Raw genomic sequence first — 14,191 nt, 5'->3', positions numbered from 1 at the left:
ACAGAAGGGTAAGCTAGAGTTCAAAACCAATCATACAAGTACAGAATAAAATCTATACTACACATCATCCAACTATCAATCATATTCATAGAGTCACACCATACACTCTATCCAATACTACCCATGCATAAAATATAATCCACCAATCATGAAGTCAAACACCACACTTCATCATATTAATAATCATGCAATAAATGTATCTCATGACAGATATCAATGCATATCAATCATCTAATGCGTCGTCACGCATACACCTACGAGATCTCCATAACAATACAGTTGTATAAGTGACATTCCATCCTACCGAAACCACTCCAACCGTTTTCAAACCCAATGCGCCCGCTCGGTCACAGCTAAACAAGATATAATCCTCACTCGGGTTTACTCGGATGATGTCACTTACACAATTGGAAGTCCAGATCCACCGTCAGGTATAGCACAGCTAGGTACGAGTTTACCACGACCTTGGCATGCAAAACCAAGTCAATTATAGAGTTCGCCCACCGACTATCCGCAAGGATCCACGCAACCTTCATGAGTACTTGGTTAAGGGAATAACCCTCGACCTCATACCCCGCTCCAACACTAGCTAAGGACTTAGAGGAGACTCACCCAACCCAGTGGCCTATCTGAGCACCACTCTCCCAAATCCAGTGGCCTCCCAGAGCACCACTCTCATATATCAGTGGCCTATCCAAGCACCACTCTCAAGAGACTCTATGTAAGCTCTTCCAGTTCGAAAATATTTTTCCTCTCCTCAAGTCCTAGGCTAGACTCATGCCATAAGGCATCACATGCAATCATGCATCATACATCATATATGGTCTGCCCACCATCATGATCAATAAGCATACTCATATTCAAACATTCATATGTATCATCACAAAGCATACATATGAATCACACCGCACCATACATCATATATCACACATATATGATCTAACATTTTTACTTTAAACATGCATAAACATCAATTTAAAATAATTATTTTTAAACATATTTACGCTCGGTGTAGCCTGAGCTCGCCCAGCCTAATCCCAACCTGAGAGTCCTAAAACTCATCCACGCCCAGCGCGTTCAACTCACGCTCGGTGTCCTTGAAACAGAGACTCTTAAGAGTATCCACGTTTGACGCAACCAAATCACAATACATAGGCTCCATACAACTCAAAATAACTCAAATCTCACATGCATCCAACCTATACATCAAAATCCTCCTTTTTCTCAAAACCCCAAAAGATGAGATTTTCTTCAATCCATTTATGGATTCTCAACATTCATGCACCTATTGAGTTTCTAAACTCACATGCAAACTACACAACAAACATTCTAGCTTCCCTTACCTGAAGGTTAGTTCAGAATAGCCAACAACTGTGACGAAATAGAATCCCCTTCCAAAGCTCAACCTGAAACTTCAATCATCCCAAAGCAAGCTTTCTAATCTGAATTTCAAGAAAAGTCAGAAGGCATTAGTGGTCTAGAGGAGAAAAGGAGTCAAACAGAGAAATTTGAGAGAGAAAGGAGCTCACTGACCCAGAGATATTCTCTCTAAAACTTCTCTCTAAAAACTCACATTTTCCTAAAGGCCCCTAACCCCTATTTATAGATTTTCGGATTGCCCCAGAACGGCCCGTACCGAGTTCGGAACGGCCCGTTCCGAACTCCCAATTCACGCACAAAATCCACGCCCAGAACGGCCCGTTCTGAAAACAAAACGGCCCGTTCCGGGACTCATCCGGAACGGCCCGTTCTCCCTCCGGAACGGCCCATTCTCCTTCCGGAACGGCCCGTTCTCCAACCAGAATGGCCCGTTCTGGAATTTGGAACGGCCCGTTCTCCCTCCGGAACGGCCCGTTCCCAACCACGAGTTTCAGTTTAATTTAATAGCTTGGAACAGCCCGTTCCGGGCTACTAAATCAGCAACATTTATTTTTTTTAAAACCACATTACAAAAATGTTATATCTTTTTTATGAAAATTTTTATTATTCTTCAATTTTGAAAATAATAATTTCTCAGTTTATTCTTTAAATTTTTTCTTCAAGGTGTTATGTTTTTTCAAATAACAACATACATGATATTTAAAATATATTTAAGAGTTAAATTTGAATAAAAGATCAAATTTTATTAAATTATTAATATTTTGCACTAATATTTTATTCTCTTAAAAGTGAATAAATAATATTATCTTATATAAAATGTTATATGTAACACAGTGAGAGATGTTAATGTCTACTTAAAAATTAAAAGAAATGTGCGTATAATTTAAAAAAAACCTGAGGGTCAGTGCAATTTTTCATAAAATATGTATAAGTGATTTAACAAAAATACTCTTGAGCGGTAAAATATATATTCAAATTAGCATTATTTGCTTTGTTTTTATTTATTTAAGTGTTAAAATAATGTTTTAATTAATTATTATTGTTAATTTATTGTATCTTGACTTGACAAGGACAGTTTTTTTTTTTTATTGAAAATATATTTGTTATTTTATTTTTATTTACATATTATTTCATTTAATAAATCTTTTTTTTTATGGTTGATCAAATAAGAGAAGAAAAAGTTTATATTTTTCATTCAATTTTTCTCATAAATAACAATTAAAAATATTAAATTACTTTTTTAGTTTATTTTTTTAATTGGTTCATTTTGTTCCGTTCATTTTTTTAGAAACTATGTAACGCTGGTTTTCATCCAATTAGAATAATGATATTATTATTTTTACACATGAAGACACGTGTCCTTTTTTTTACATTGAGTGACGAGGTTAGCGTTCTAGATTAAATTAAATAAAAATTTAAATATACTTTTATTCTTTTATATACGAGGTAAATTTATTTTCTACTCTTTTAAATTTAAAATCAATTTCTTTAACTTATGTAATGTGAAAAAAAAATTCTTTATTTAAATTTTGTTAATGAATCGGTCAAATAAAACTCACTTATTACTTGTATTACAAAATTCATCTAATAATATTCTTATTAGTAAAATCATCACATTAAATCCAAATAATAACAAATAATTATCTAAATCTATTACTTTCATTTATGATATTTGTGACCGTAAGGAATTAAAACAATTTCTTTTAAAAAATATTACAATATTAAAAAATTAGTTTAAAAATTGAGAGATCAAAAATAAATTTACTCTAAATATTTTCTTTTTAGTGTATTGAGAAAATAAACAAGACAAACAAAAAAATCTACAACAGACAGAGAATATCCTCTCTCCAATTGGGAACTAAAAATTGGAAGACTCCTCCATATAGTATAAATAGTTGAATTTCTAGCTCTCCAACCTATAAGAGCATGAGCCACTTTATTTATATCTTCAAAGATACTCACAAAACAACCCTTTAGTCGCGAGCCACCATCTTCTTGATATTGTTGATAATATCCTAATGCTTGTTGTTAAGTCTCAATTTTACCTCTTTTTGGATGAGACTTATTGAACAAATTCCACTCATCCTTTGAACCATTGCAATATAATTGTTCTCTTTTTGGTTCATTTTGTGTGCAGATATAACTAACCCAAATTCATCTAACAATACCTTAATCCACCTCATTTTTTGTGCAGGTATTGAGGAAGAGTGGAAAGTTGAAGACTCTTAGGATTGGAAATCTAAGAAGCTAAGGAGCAGAGAAGAGGTTCTGCGTCGGGCGCAAGGTGATCCGCGCCAGGCGAGCAAAACAGAGTATCTCACCTCTGGGAGCCATTGCGCCGGGCGTAATGTGAATTGCGCCGGGCTTGTCCTAAGGCAGAGAGTATCTGGAAGGCCCCGCGCCGGGCGCGAAGACTTATGCGCCGGGCGCGAAACCCTAATCTGAATCCCCAAGCTCGTATTTGAAGCCATTTTCGGGGGAGAAACCCCCATTCACACATTGGGCGCCTCCAGGAGCTGCGGAAGGGATTCCCAGGGCTTGGGATCGTCCGTGTGCGGATCTTTCCTTCGGTTCTTCACTTCCTCTTCCATCTCTATTTTGTATTTGCCCTCTTTGTTGAGTGGTTTCACCCATTTTGTGGGGTTAGATGTAACCAACGTACTCTATTGTAATCTTTACGGTTTTAATGATATATATACATGTTGTTTTATTCTTTGTTGTGTTTGTTTCTATTCTTAATGCTTGCTTTGGATTGATCACCCTTTGCATGATTTAAGGTTCCATGGGTATTGGAAAATAACCTTTGAAACTAGTTCTGAAACATATGCCTAGTGGTGATTGTATCTAGGGATAGAGCTTGACCCATTAGTAGTCTTAAACCCTAGCCCGTAATGCGGGTGTAGATATTGGGTACTCAAGGGATTGATATTCAATATCCGCACCTAGGCTCTTTCTCTAAGGGATTAGGTTTGAGTAAACTCTTGGGTTGACTAAGCAATGAATTCAACAAGAGATTAAGGATACATTAGTGTTACGTTTGGTGAAATCTGACCCCCACAACCTCACAAAACCATTACCATTTCTACCCTTTTCCACTCACAAACCATTATTTATTTATAGCTTTCATTCCAGTAGTCATGTTCTTCGATTCATATACATGATGAACTACAATTTGGAATCATTCTTTAGTCACGAATAGTCATTAAATGCTTATTTTACCTTCTAATCCCTGTGGATACGATATTTTTACTACTTGAACGGCCGGTATACTTGCCGTGTTTGAGACCGTTGATGGAATTAAACTAAATTTCAATTATAACAAAAGTACTTCAACGGAGATCTCAACAAGTTTTTGGCGCCGTTGCCGGGGATTAGAATGGCGATTTAGTATTTATAGCTATTTGTGACTTATTCTTTAACTTTTATTTTCATTTTATGGTAGCAATGAATTGTTGAAGCTGACCTGGGCGCTCTAGTCCTCTACTTTCTCTTGTATGTTAGGTACTATGAACAAGATTGACCAATCCCTCTGAGCAATTGTTGAGCAATCATGAGATTGAGCACAAAGCAAGGAGGAACAAGAGCAACAGGAGGAGAAGGAGAGTAGAGCACTTCAAGTTGGTCACCGTCAGGCTCGGGACAGTAAACAAGCGCTTCCTGGGAGGCAACCCAGAGATCTGAACTGTGTTTTAGATTTTTGTTGCATGTTGTTCTGTGTTATAAGTGTTGTTTTGTATTATGTGTTGTGTTTTGTGTTATATGTTTTGTGGTATATGTTGTTTGTGTTATGTGTTGTCTGTGTTAATTGTTAAGTGTTTGAATCATGTTTGAATGAGTAAATATAGGGTGCATTTTGTTTGGAGCGTGAGAGATGAGGTAACTCTGTTTCCAGGTGGTTATAAGGCCTCCTTTCAAAGCAAATTTAGGCAAAACTGACCATATCAGGGTTACGCGCCCGGCGCGATTTACCTCGCGCCCAGCGCAAGACTCGAATTATGGTCTCTGGAACCACCACGCCGGGCACAATTGGAATTGCGCTCAGCGCGACATCAGTCACGCCCGGCGCGATATCAGAGTTGAAACCTCTATTATTTTTTTTACTGATAACAAGTCTGGCGCGCCTGTGTCGCGCCCGGCGCGCACTCTCCTGATACCCCATGTTTATCTATTTTCAATCATGCTTCTTTGTGTTTGTTTGTTGTGCTTAATTTTGGTCTAAGGATGTTCTTCATCTTGGTTATAACTGCATGGTCATCACTATGTATACATTTTTGTGCTCACCATTCTTTTTCATGCTTATACTCCGCGACCACTCTTGGTTTCTAGGACTTTCAGGCATATACTGGTTGGCCTGGGGACCAGGCTCCTAAGTTTGGGGGAGTGGAGCTGCTGATGCAGACGGAGCCGTTGATGGTGGAGCAGCCCCTAAAGATGATGATGACCAGACCCCATAGATGGAAGCAGATGGAGCTCACCTTAGTTTGCCTTTGTTTCTTGCAATTTATTTTTCTGTCTTTTATTTTCAGTATTTTAACTATTTTTATATCTATCTCTTTTGGTGATTACTCTGTTGGTTCTTTTTGTGAATAGTCTGCCTTAGCATGGTTTTTAATCTTGTTGATACTTGTTTTGCTTGTGGTCGATTCTGGATTATAGTTTGCTTGATGTTTATGGTGTGTGTACCTTAGACATTTTCAAGTCACATTAGATCTTTAGTTCATGACTAGTTGCATACGGGTTTCAATGTTGATCATAGAACTGAGCTGAGTTTGATAGTTTGTGGATGCATAGCCGGGTGAGGTTTGAGCCTAAATACCTATGAGTGAACTACGCTTAGGTTGCATGATAGACTTTGCTTGAGTTTCCCTGGTGGTTTGCTTATGTTGTGCACTTATATGATCAAGGCATTTACATTTCCATATTTTGTTAATCATCTAAGCCAAAAAGCCATATCCACTTTCCACTTGACCCATACCTTCCTAAGCCTAAACACCACACCTTCCACTTGTCCCAAACCATAGAAAATTAACCATAACCTTTGCCTTGGTTAAGAGAGCAAAATGATGACATCAAATAAGTTTGGGAGAGTTGAAGAATGAGGAAATTTGGGAAGAAGAAAGTATGTGGTCAGCCATTACAAAAAAAAAAACAAAACAAAAAAAAAACAAAAAAACAAAAAAACAAAAAAACAAAAAAACAAAAAACAAAAAACAAAAAGCAAAACAAAAACAATAAGGCTAATGGCTTGGATCCGGTAAAGGGCATGTGCCAAAAATGTGTAATGGGGTATGGAAAGGGACATCACTGTAAAATCTTATTTGCTCTCTTAAGCCATAGCACCTACAATCCTTGAAAAACCATAAAACTGCTAATGCTTGACCCTGCTTGACCCAGAATTGCCCTAATAAAGACCTTGTGATAAGTGCCTGCATTTGTTTTACCACTGGTCTCATTTGGAAACGAAGAGCAAAGTTGAATCATGTGGCGTGAGTAGTAGATATGAGAGAAACACTCACCCTAATACACTAGTGTGCATAGAGAGAAACACTTTCCTAGTGAGGATGTATACACAGATAGTCATTACTCTTCTCAGCTCTTTGATCTCTTTTGAAACCTTTGTTTGCACCTTGTCATGTTCTATTGCAATAATTGTGATTGGAAATTCATCTGAGGTTCATGCTTGCGAAAAGAAGATACAAGTAAACTAGGATGTAGAAATTGACTCACTTGCATTGCTTGTTATCTGCTAGATTAATTACCTTTTGCTTGAGGACAAGCAAGGTTCTAAGTTTGGGGGAGTTGTTAAGTCTCAATTTTACCTCTTTTTGGATGAGACTTATTGAACAAATTCCACTCATCCTTTGAACCATTGCAATATAATTGTTCTCTTTTTGGTTCATTTTGTGTGCAGATATAACTAACCCAAATTCATCTAACAATACCTTAATCCACCTCATTTTTTGTGCAGGTATTGAGGAAGAGTGGAAAGTTGAAGACTCTTAGGATTGGAAATCTAAGAAGCTAAGGAGCAGAGAAGAGGTTCTGCGCCGGGCGCAAGGTGATCCGCGCCAGGCGAGCAAAACAGAGTATCTCACCTCTGGGAGCCATTGCGCCGGGCGTAATGTGAATTGCGCCGGGCTTGTCCTAAGGCAGAGAGTATCTGGAAGGCCCCGCGCCGGGCGCGAAGACTTATGCGCCGGGCGCGAAACCCTAATCTGACTCCCCAAGCTCGTATTTGAAGCCATTTTCGGGGGAGAAACCCCCATTCACACATTGGGCGCCTCCAGGAGCTGCGAAAGGGATTCCCAGGGCTTGGGATCGTCCGTGTGCGGATCTTTCCTTCGGTTCTTCACTTCCTCTTCCATCTCTATTTTGTATTTGCCCTCTTTGTTGAGTGGTTTCACCCATTTTGTGGGGTTAGATGTAACCAACGTACTCTATTGTAATCTTTACGGTTTTAATGATATATATACATGTTGTTTTATTCTTTGTTGTGTTTGTTTCTATTCTTAATGCTTGCTTTGGATTGATCACCCTTTGCATGATTTAAGGTTCCATGGGTATTGGAAAATAACCTTTGAAACTAGTTCTGAAACATATGCCTAGTGGTGATTGTATCTAGGGATAGAGCTTGACCCATTAGTAGTCTTAAACCCTAGCCCGTAATGCGGGTGTAGATATTGGGTACTCAAGGGATTGATATTCAATATCCGCACCTAGGCTCTTTCTCTAAGGGATTAGGTTTGAGTAAACTCTTGGGTTGACTAAGCAATGAATTCAACAAGAGATTAAGGATACATTAGTGTTACGTTTGGTGAAATCTGACCCCCACAACCTCACAAAACCATTACCATTTCTACCCTTTTCCACTCACAAACCATTATTTATTTATAGCTTTCATTCCAGTAGTCATGCTCTTCGATTCATATACATGATGAACTACAATTTGGAATCATTCTTTAGTCACGAATAGTCATTAAATGCTTATTTTACCTTCTAATCCCTGTGGATACGATATTTTTACTACTTGAACGGCCGGTATACTTGCCGTGTTTGAGATCGTTGATGGAATTAAACTAAATTTCAATTATAACAAAAGTACTTCAACGGAGATCTCAACACTTGTGAAGGAAACTCCCATGATTTGGCCCTTGAATCATCGACATCGCCCCCAACATAATCTGATTTGCAAATTATGTGTCACCAACCTGAGTGTTAGCACAACTCCAAACCTTCCATTATTGCCAATAATTCTGCACAAAGTTGATCACCATTACTCATTGAGCTTGCAAAAACACTCTTCCAACTTTTCACTGCATCCTTCACAACACCTCCAAACCCCATAACCCTTTTGTCACTCAACCAACTACCATCTAAATTCAACTTTAGTCACGAATATCTAGGGGGACCAACACACATTCTCCTCCCAGCTCCTCCTCTACTTCAAATATAGAAGATTATTCACGGTAGTTTTCTCAATCTAATGCAACACATACTGGATACTCCATCCCTTTTCTTGGAAAATCATATTGTTGCGAAACCTCCATACCCACAAAAGTACCATACTTAACCTCATACCATCCTGATGTTGAATGACAGTCGAGAACCAAGTATCGATACCATTCATCATAAACACCCAAGCAAACCTCTGACCGATTTGTAGCCATACTTCCTTTGAATGAGGACAGTCCCTCAAGGCTTGTAACAAAGTCTCCGTTGAGCACAAACATATGGGGCATGTGACACTAGATGCAAGATGTCGAGAGAACCTAAATTGGTTTGTGGGTAGAGCCTTATGTAATACTTGCCAAAGAAATAATTTAACCTTCTCTAGTATATGCAATTTCCATAAACCCTTCCATATGTTACACACAAGGTGCCTCAGTTTGAAGAAAATGAAAACCTGAAGTTGTAGTGCAACAACATGATACATCACCCTTCCACGAGATATGATCCTCGCTACTCTTGATGCAAGGAATGCTAACCTATTGAAATCGTAGGGCCTACTCATCATGAATATGAACAAACAGTATCTATGCCCTCAATATGCCCATACCAAACCAGTCTTTATACCAAAATGAGGAGCTTCCATCACCCAACTAAGGTTAAAACCCTCCCAAATATAAGGAAGAGCCTTAACAATGCTATTCCATATCTAAGATGCTATAGTTTATTTCTTAGCATGCAACACCAACTCCCCATGCAAGCACTACTCACATAAAATACCCACCCATGGCTTCTAATTCGAACATAAGAGGCCCCACGCCAATTTCCATAGTAGAGAAATATTCACTTGCCAAATATCATAGATATCTAAATCCCCTTTCTCCTTCAATTTTTAGATGATACTCCAGTTCACTAGAGACCAAAATCAGGTTGCACCATCCTTTGCCCATAACAAACTTTGACAGGCTTGATTAATCTTGTTATTCACTTCTTGTGGCAGCCAAAGCGATTGCATACAATATATAAGGATAAAAGAAATCACATGGTTAACAAGGCACAAATGACCAACCTTATTGAGGAGTTTACCCTTCTAAGATGATAAACGAGCATTAACACGGTTTAACACCTAGTTAAAATCAGCAATGTAGACCTTGCCTTGAATCATTGGTACCCATAAGTAGTTAGAAATATTTTGTGAGTGAGATATATATCCCCAAAATCATTTGCAAGTCCTCAATGTGTTTATTTGAGATTCTTTTCGAACATATAAACTACGACTTGGCTAGGTTAACTTTTAAGCTCGACGCTTATGCAAACTCCTCTAACATTAATACCACCACTCTAGCTTGCGAATCCAAGGCTTTACAAAATATAAAAAACATCATCAATAAACAATAGTGGAACAATGGAGGTCCACCATGAACCAGCTAAATCATATTCCACCTACCTTCATTATTCAATTCATTGTTAATCTTTCCATGTACAATATGAAGAGATATGGGGATAGCGGATCCCCTTGTCTCAAACCCTGAGTTTGGGATATAGGGGGTAACTTACTACCATTCCACAATAGAGATAATGAAGAATTAGAAACCCCCTCATTATCATTCTCGTGATTCTCTTAAGGAACCCAAAGGCACTTAAAATAGCTTGAAGGAACCTCCAGCTCACCCTATCATATATTTTTTCAAGATCCAGCTTTAGCGCCGATGATCCTCCACTAGAATTATCATTATGAATAAAATTAAGAGCCTCCTAGGACAAAATACTATTATCCAACGTACCTCAACCAGGAATAAAGCTCCCTTGGAATGGACCAATAATATCCAATAGAAAAGAGCAAAGATAACTTTAAAATCCACATTGCATAAGCTTACAGGTTGAAAATCCTTTAATGAAACAAGACTATCAACCTTTGAAATAAACACCACCTAATCCTCAAGCAAAGCTGGATTAGTCAAACCAAATAGAAAGACATCATTCACAGTATGACATACCTCATCCCCTACAATATGCCAATATTTCTTGAAGAAAAATGGTTGAAAACCATCAGGGTTTAGAGCCTAAAATCACTTCATACTCATCACTGCCCTACTAATCTCCTTCATAACAAGTGATAACAAAGCTATAACTTCCTCTATGGTAAGTCTCTGAGGGATCCCAAGTTGCATGTCCACGAAGTTGCCATGATTATCTTAAAAAATAGGTCCTCATAGAATCTCCTAGCTTCATGTTGTAGTATTTTTGGATTAGTCGACCAAGAACCATCTTGAATAAATTGTCGATGCATTTTATTTCATCTCTGGTGAGCCAATGTCCAGGCATGAAAAAAGGTCGTTTTCTTGTCCCCAAACTTCACCCATTTTTCTCATTATTTCTGATACCATAAAAACTCCTCTTGAAGACAAACCTCATTCAATTCCTCAAGTAGTAGCTTCTCCAACCTGTTGAGACTTTCAGAAGCATCCTTTTCAACCTCCAATTGAAAAACACCTTTCAATCTTGCCTACATTTCCCCCATGCATCCTTGACCACCTACTCGAACCCTTTGTATGTCATCCAAGATGCTTGAAAATGAAAAAGGAATTCACGTAGTTTATCGCTTAAACCATCACACTTGATAAGTAAAGGACAATGGTTTGAATAAGCTTTGCATAAGTTCTCTACGAATGCTTCCGAAAACATTAACAACCAATTAGATGTGCACATGGCTCTATCTAAGTGTTTAGCTAAGAAAAAACCTTGTTTCCTTTTATACCAAGTGAACCAAAGTCCCTTAGCACCTAGGTTTAACAAGCTACATTCATCAACGAGTTCAGCAAATTGGGATGCTCTTGATAATGAGAATTGTCCCCCCGACACTTGGGTAAGAAAAACTCCTTATTAAAGTCTCCTACCACAAACCATTGAGTTAAGATTTTACCACGCATCTCCCATAAGTGAACCCACCCTTGAATGTAAAGGTTAGAATTTGGTCTCGCATATACCATCAAGCATGCCCAATCTTTCTGACCTTGTTGCACCCTAAACATGATAACTTGATGATACAAAGCTATCTCACTAGTAAGAAGTGAGGCCTGATAATCCAACAAGACCCATATGCCCCATGAGTGTCCTTATGTTGCCACCTAATGCTGCAATTGGAACCCAAGCTTCCTCCAAAAACCTTCCACCATTAAGAAGAGACATTATATCTCCATGAACACGAAAAATAGAGGGTTGGTATAATTGCACAAACTCCCTAATGCATCACTTACCCTAGGTGTTAGTCGCAACTCTAATATTCTAACTTATGATATTAAAAGTGTCACTCATTGGAAAATCCTAAAACTCCTAGATCAAGAAAGCATAACCACGTCTCTAAGGTCAAAATCCTCTTGCATAGCTTCATCATCGGACTCGTGAATACCCTTGTGATCAACAATGGCAAGAATTCCCTCCTTCATGCACTGAAGGTAGGATAACTTCGCACCTGCAATATGAGTGGTTGGGAGGAACCATGGGTCTGTTTATGCCGCCATCCTTCTCCACCATCGACCCCAAGTTGACTTTCTTGGAAGATTTATATACTCGTTTCTTTTCTTTCCTATTAATTTGAGTACATGTAGTAAGGTCAGTCATGTGCAATTTATTCAAAGATATGATCACGTAAAATTGCATGTGTCTCACTTCCATATGGGACAAGATAGATGTTTTTGCCTCACATGTAGTATCCATATGTGTGGATTCCATGTGATTAACCAAAATCCCATGTAATGAGTCACGTTCTTTGATCGGGAATCCCTACTGAATCTGTTTCCTTGATTTGCACTTCATGATTAGCTAATCTCCATGAGGATCGAGATTGTAAGATCCTCATATGCAACCAGCTTCAATGGTGCACTCTACAATCATGTCATTGCTTGTTGATCTAGCTTCACCATGGTGTTTTTAGCACCACCCATGTTTGACTCCATATTCTCATCTCGTAGATGATGAAATCATGCCTAGGAGGGTAAGAGGTGACACCTTGAAGGAACCAAGAGAAATGGGCTAGACGTAAAGTTTTGGGCCAGTCAAGGCCCAATGGGCCCGATGGGCTTGGAAGGCCCAAGTTGAGCTTCACATGGGCCATACCTTGATATATCCATTTTCTTATATTTTGTATATATTATATTAGTATAGGTTTCATATATTTTGGTCTTGTATTTTGGACCACATAGAGTAGCATTTTGGACCATAGGCTTATTGGGCCTAGTTTTGGACTTCATGGGCCTTTGGGCTTTTGGTACCCAATATTGGGCTCATTTTGATTCTTGTAATTTTTCCTTTCCATTGTATTTGGTTGGCCATTGTATTTAGGCTATTAGAATAGGAATTGAAAGGAACTAAGTAATAGGCATGAATCATAGAATTGTAATTAGATTTAAGAGTAATTAGAGTTACATTTGAGTCACATGTTTTGTGCCAAGGGTGGCTGCACATGTGATCACTCAAATGAACCCTAAATTACACTCAAATGTAATAAGGATTCTAGAAAGGTGGCTGCCACATGGGAGAGCATAGTGGACGTCCAAATTTGAATTCAAATTTGGCGCCACTTGGAGCACATAGAGGTGACGCCATTTTACCATTGATCCCTGGCCTATATATTCTAGTTTTCTTCCTCGTGTAATCACTTTGAATCATAATAGAGATTTCTGAAAATTCATTCAGCCAAGTCTCTCTCAAAGTCTCTCTCAAAAGTCCATAGCCTTAGCCTTAGGAATTCTAAGTTTTAAGCTTAGTTCGTGGGCAATTCTTTGAGTTTCTTGCTAGGATGCGTCCATCTTAGCCTAGAGATTCATCCATTTCTTGTTCTAAATTCGTATTGCAATCTGGATTTGTTGTTCAAGGAAGAAGATCCGCTTAGTGGAGAAGGAAAAGGAAGAACAAGCTTCACTTCACTTGCCTCTTCCCATCAGTAGATCATCTTTCTACGTTGGGGTTCACTCGTTATTTCGTGTAACATGGCCATAATAGCCACATGAAACACAAAGGAGGTGAAGCCCCTCATACTCCACATTATACCATTCTCCATTCAAATTAAACATGCCCACCACATGCAGTTCTAGGCTAATTTTTACACAAACATGGGCAAAGCGCCCCCGTGTCATGTTCAGAGTATTTCTATCTACCTTAATAGGTTTTTCGAGTGCAGAAGCTAGTGTGATTGTTATTCTGTTTCTGTTTTGTTAATTCAAATTAATAGATAATCATGAAAGCATTTTATATATTGATTTGAATTAATGAGATAGAGTATTAAATAGTTTTCAAATGTTTAAAAAATTTATAGACTTGATCTATGCATTAAAAACTTTTAATTCAATGGTTGGATTGTTTAAAT

The sequence above is a fragment of the Cajanus cajan genome, chromosome 5 (genome assembly GCF_000230855.2).
Source record: "Cajanus cajan strain Asha chromosome 5, NIPB_CcT2T_4, whole genome shotgun sequence".
Classification (NCBI taxonomy): Eukaryota; Viridiplantae; Streptophyta; class Magnoliopsida; order Fabales; family Fabaceae; genus Cajanus; species Cajanus cajan.
This window is presented reverse-complemented; position numbering follows the sequence as displayed.